The sequence below is a fragment of the Theropithecus gelada genome, chromosome 2 (genome assembly GCF_003255815.1).
Source record: "Theropithecus gelada isolate Dixy chromosome 2, Tgel_1.0, whole genome shotgun sequence".
NCBI lineage: Eukaryota > Metazoa > Chordata > Mammalia > Primates > Cercopithecidae > Theropithecus > Theropithecus gelada.
Genome location: NC_037669.1, coordinates 151468149 through 151473121, shown reverse-complemented (window position 1 = coordinate 151473121; position 4973 = coordinate 151468149). Strand labels below are relative to the sequence as shown.

General features: G+C 47.9%; 1 pseudogene across 1 annotated transcript; it reads right to left on the bottom strand.

Annotated features, from left to right (window-relative positions):
- Nucleotides 1-2985: 2985 nt before the first annotated feature.
- Nucleotides 2986-4553, bottom strand: LOC112618565 (annotated as a pseudogene). The gene is made up of 2 exons (XR_003118098.1): nt 4527-4553; nt 2986-4465 (listed from the first exon to the last, which is right to left on the bottom strand). The product of XR_003118098.1 is annotated as an argininosuccinate synthase pseudogene (transcript).
- Between the last annotated feature and the right edge of the window lie 420 nt (nt 4554-4973).

Here is a 4973-nt window from a genome sequence, read left to right as displayed (position 1 = left end):
TTCAGACCTCATTCAAGGACACAACTGCAGACCCCATAGGTATTAATGATAGCCCTTGGTCACTGCAGGCACCAATCACTATTTCCACTTCAGCATACATCATATTTTAAGCAAAAATTTCCTTTTTCCAAAGTATCTGTCAGCAAATAGCATGCAATGGTATGTTCCCCCCAGGATTAGAAATTTTCTCATAGATGATAAAGGAGGTCATTTCTAGTCCTTGTTTTTGGTCAAAACCAAGATCCTTTTTTGTAGAAATTAGGATCCCTCTCTGTGGTACTATATTAGTTCATTTTCACACTGCTGATAAAGATATGCCTGAGACTGGGCAATTTACAAAAGAAAGAGGCTTATTGGACTTACAGTTCCATGTGGCTGGCAAGGCTACACAATCATGGCAGGTGAAAGGCAAGGAGGAGCAAGTCATGTCTTACATAGAGGGTGGCAGGTGAAAAGACAGAGCCTGTGCAGAGAAACTCCCATTTTCAAAACCATCAGATCTCGTGAGACCCATTCACTGTTACAAGAACCGTACAGGAAAGACCCACCCCCATGATTCAATCATCTCCCACCTGGTCCTTCCCACAACACGTGGGAATTATGGGAGTTACAAGATGAGATTTGAGTGAAGACACAGTGCTAAACAATATCATTCTACCCTTGGCCCCTCCCAAATCTCATATCTTCAAATTTCAAAACCAATCATGCCTTCCCAACAGTCCCCAAAAGTCTCAATTATTTTAGCATTAACTCAAAAGTCTACAGTCCAAAGTCCCATTCAAGAAAAGGTAAGTCCCTTCCTCCTATGAGCCTGTAAAATCAAAAGCAAGTTAGTTACTTCATAGATACAATGGGGGTACAGGTATTGGGTAAATACAGCCATTCCAAATGGGAGAAATTAGTCAAAACAAAGGGGCTACAGGTCCCATGCAAGTCCTAAATCCAGCAGGGCAGTCAAATCTTAAAGCTCCAAAATGATTTCCTTTGAATCCATGTGTCACATCCAGGTCATGCTAATGTAAGAGGTAGGTTCCCAAAGTCTTGGGCAGATCCAGCCCTATGGCTTGGCAGGGTATGGCCTCCCTCCCGGCTGCCTTCATGAGCTGGCATTGAGTGTCTGTAGCTTCTCCAGGTGCACGGTACAAGCTCTCAGTGAATCTACCATTCTGGGGTCTGCAGGATGGTGGCCCTCTTCTCAGTCGGTGGTGCTCCACTAGGTGGTGCCCCAGTAGGAACTCTGTGGGGGGCTCCAACCACACATTTCCCTTCTGCACTGCCCTAGCAGAGGTTCTCCATGAGGGCCCCGCCCCTGCAGCAAGCTTCTGCCTGGGCATCCAGGCATTGCCATTCATCCTCTGAAATCTAGGCGGAGGTTCCCAAACCTTAGTTCTTGACTTCTGTGCACCCCCATGCTCAACACCACATGAAAGATGCCAAGGCTTGGGGTTTGCACCCTCTGAAGCCACAGATAGAACTGTACCTTGTCCCCTTTTAGTCACAGCTGGAGCAGCTGGGATGCAGGGCACCAAGTCCCTAGACTGCACATAGCACAAGGGCCCTGGGCCCAGTCCACAAAACCATGTTTTCCTCCTAGGTCTCCAGGCCTGTAATGGGAGGGGCTGCCATGAAGACCTATGACATGTGCCCTGGTGACATTTTTCCCATTGTCTTGGGGATTAACATTTGGCTCTTCATTACTTAGGCAAATTTCTGCATCCAGCTTGAATTTCTCCTCAGAAAATGGGATTTGCTTTTCTATCGCATTGTCAGTCTGCAAATTTTCCAAACTTTTATGGTCTGCTTCACTTATAAAACTGAATGCCTTTAATAGCACTCAAATCACCTCTTGAATGCTTTGCTTCTTAAAAATTTCTTCCACCATCTAGATACCCTAAATCTCTCTCTCAAGTTCAAACTTCCACAAAACTCTAGGGCAGGGGCAAAATGCCACCAATCTCTTTGCTAAAACATAACAAAAGTCACCTTTGCTCCAGTTCGTAACAAGTTCCTCATCTCCATCTGAGACCACCTCAGCCTAGACCTTATTGTTCATATCACTATCAGCATTTTTGTCAAAGTCATTCAACAAGTCTCTAGGAAGTTCCAAACTTTCCCACATTTTCCTGTCCTCCTCTGAGCCCTCCAAACTGTTTCAACCTCTGCCTGTTACCCCGTTTCAAGTTGCTTTCACATTTTTGGGTATCTTTTCAGCAGCACTCCACTCTACTGATACCAATTTACTGTATTAGTCTGTTTTCATGCTGCTGAGAAAGACATACCTGAGACTGGGCAATTTACAAAAGAAAGAGGCTTACTGGACTTACATACAATTCCATGTGGCTGGCGAGGCCTCACTATCATGGCAGAAGGTGAAAGGCAAGGAGGAGCAAGTCATGTCTTAAATGGATGGTGGCAGGCAAATAGAGAGAGCTTGTGCTGAGAAACTCCTGTTTTAAAACCATCAGATCTCATGAGAACCATTCACTATAATGAGAACTGCACAGGAAAGACCCACCCCCATGATTCGATCATCTCCCACCTGGTCCCTCCCACAACACATGGGAATATGGGAGCTACAAGATGAGATTTGGGTGGGGACACAGAGCCAAACCATATCAGGTATACTCTACTCAAGATACCACCCACCAGCATGTTCTGTTCACTAGTACAAAAACATGAATAAAAGTACTCAATTCTCAGGCAGCATACTCCAAAGTTGTAGCAACATCTCTAAGAATACCATTGTTTGAAAATTCTAGTGCCAGTCAAAATGAAGTAAGCCCACTTCAACTTTTTCTCCCACTGGTTACAACTAAAAACTCAGACAAAATACAAAAAGCAAATACTTGCTGACTCTAAAAAGTAACTATAGTAGGTAGATTAGGGAAGGAAGTAACATAAAGAGTGATTCATTTCAAGGAATGTTTCCTAGTTTTGTTTTGTTTTGTTTTTTTTATTCTTTTATCTTCTGAATTTTTTTTTTAATCTTTTAATTGTCATTTTATAGCTCCCCACCGCAGCTGCCCCCCACCCTTCCCTTCGGTGACAACGCAACGTCTGCAGGCTTCAGGGGGACCAGGGAACAAAGCTGGGGCCTGGCAGCCCCACTACGCTGCCAGCCAGGGAGAACAAGTCACAGTTACAAATTATCACAACAATTAGTGCCTGTACTTGGGGGATCTGCAAATTGAGGAGGCCCCAGCTCCTCATTGTACAGGGGTCTATTTGGCGGTGACCTTGCTCTGGAGATGATGATATTCCTTCAGCCTGAGGGAATTGATATTGATGAACCCGGTGGCATCAATCGGCTCATAATCACCCTGCACGTTCATGCTCACCAGCTCCTCGTTGTAGAGAGACAGTGGGGACTCCTGGCCGAGGATGTACACCTGGCCCTTGAGGACGGACACCTGCACTTTCCCTTCCACTCGTTCCTGGGACTTGGCAATGCAGTGGGGGACAAATTCACACTCAGGGCTGTGCCAGAAACCGGTATACACCAGCTCAGCAAATTTCAAGCCCAGGCCTTGTTTGATTTTGCGCACTTCTCGGTCCATGGTGAAGGCCTCGATGTCTAAATGAGCGTGGTAAAGGATGGTGCCTGCTGGGGTCTCGTAGATACCTCGGGACTTCATTCCAATGAAGCGGTTCTCCACGATGTCAATACGGCCCACACCGTGCTTGCCCGCGACTTCGTTCAGGTACATGAAGAGCTCCAAGGAGGTCTGGTGAGTGGTGCCATCCTTGACGTTGGTCACCTTCACGGGGACCCCTTTTTTGAACTCGATCTCGAGAATGTCAGGGGTGTTGGGGGCTTTGGCCGGGTCCTGGGTCTTCGTGTAGAGACCTGGAGGCGCTTGGTTCTTGGGGTTCTCCAGGATTCCAGCCTCGTAGCTGATGTGCATGAGGTTCTCGTCCATACTCCATGGGCTCTTGGGGGTGACCGGGATGGGAATCCCGTGTTGCTTTGCGTATTCCATCAGGTCACTGCGGCCCTTGAACCGGTTGTAGAATTCGGGCATCCTCCAGGGAGCAATGACCTTTATCTGGGGGGCCAGCAAGTAGCAGGTGAGCTCAAACCGGACCTGATCATTCCCCTTTCCCGTGGCGCCATGGGACACATACTTGGCCCCCTCCCGCTGGGCGATTTCCACTTGTTTGCAGGCGATGCAAGGCCTGGCGAGAGAGGTGCCCAGGAGGTAGCGGTCCTCATACAGTGCGCTGGACTGGATGGCCGGCCAGATGAACTCCTCCACAAACTCCCTGCTGACATCCTCAATGAACACCTTTTTGGCCCCAAGCTTCAGTGCCTTCTTCCTGGCTTCCTCGAAGTCTTCCTTCTGGCCAATGTTGGCCAGATAGGCAATGACGTCGTAGCCTTGTTCCTTCAGCCACACGAGGATGCACGAGGTGTCCAGGGCGCCACTGTAGGCCAGAACCACGGAGCCTTTGCTGGACATAGTGTCTGGGATTGGAGGCGTGAGTTCCTGGCGTCTGGAATCTGTCTTCACGGTGCAGTGAACCACTCGGGCTCGGGCAGCGGTGGTAGGCGGCAGAGCCTATCTTCTGAATTTAACTCAATGGTGGACCACCGCAGAACTATGCAGCAGACAGAGATTTTTAAATACTGAGAAAATCAGCAAGGCACAGTGGCTCACACCTGTAATCCCAGCGCTTTGGGATTCTGAGGCAGGCAGATTGCTTGAGTCTAGGAGTTCAAGACCAGCCTGGACAACATGACGAAACCCCGTCTCTACAAAAAATATAAAAAATTAGCCAAGAATGATGGCATGCACTGGTAGTCTCAGCTACCCAGGAGGCTGAGTTGGGAGGATCACCTAAGCCCAGGAGGTCAAGGCTTCAATGAGCTGTGATTGTTCCACTGCACTCCAGCTAGGAAACAGAGTGAGACCTTGTCTCGGAAAACAACAACAACAACAACAACAACAAACTGAGAAAACCAGGGCAGAGGA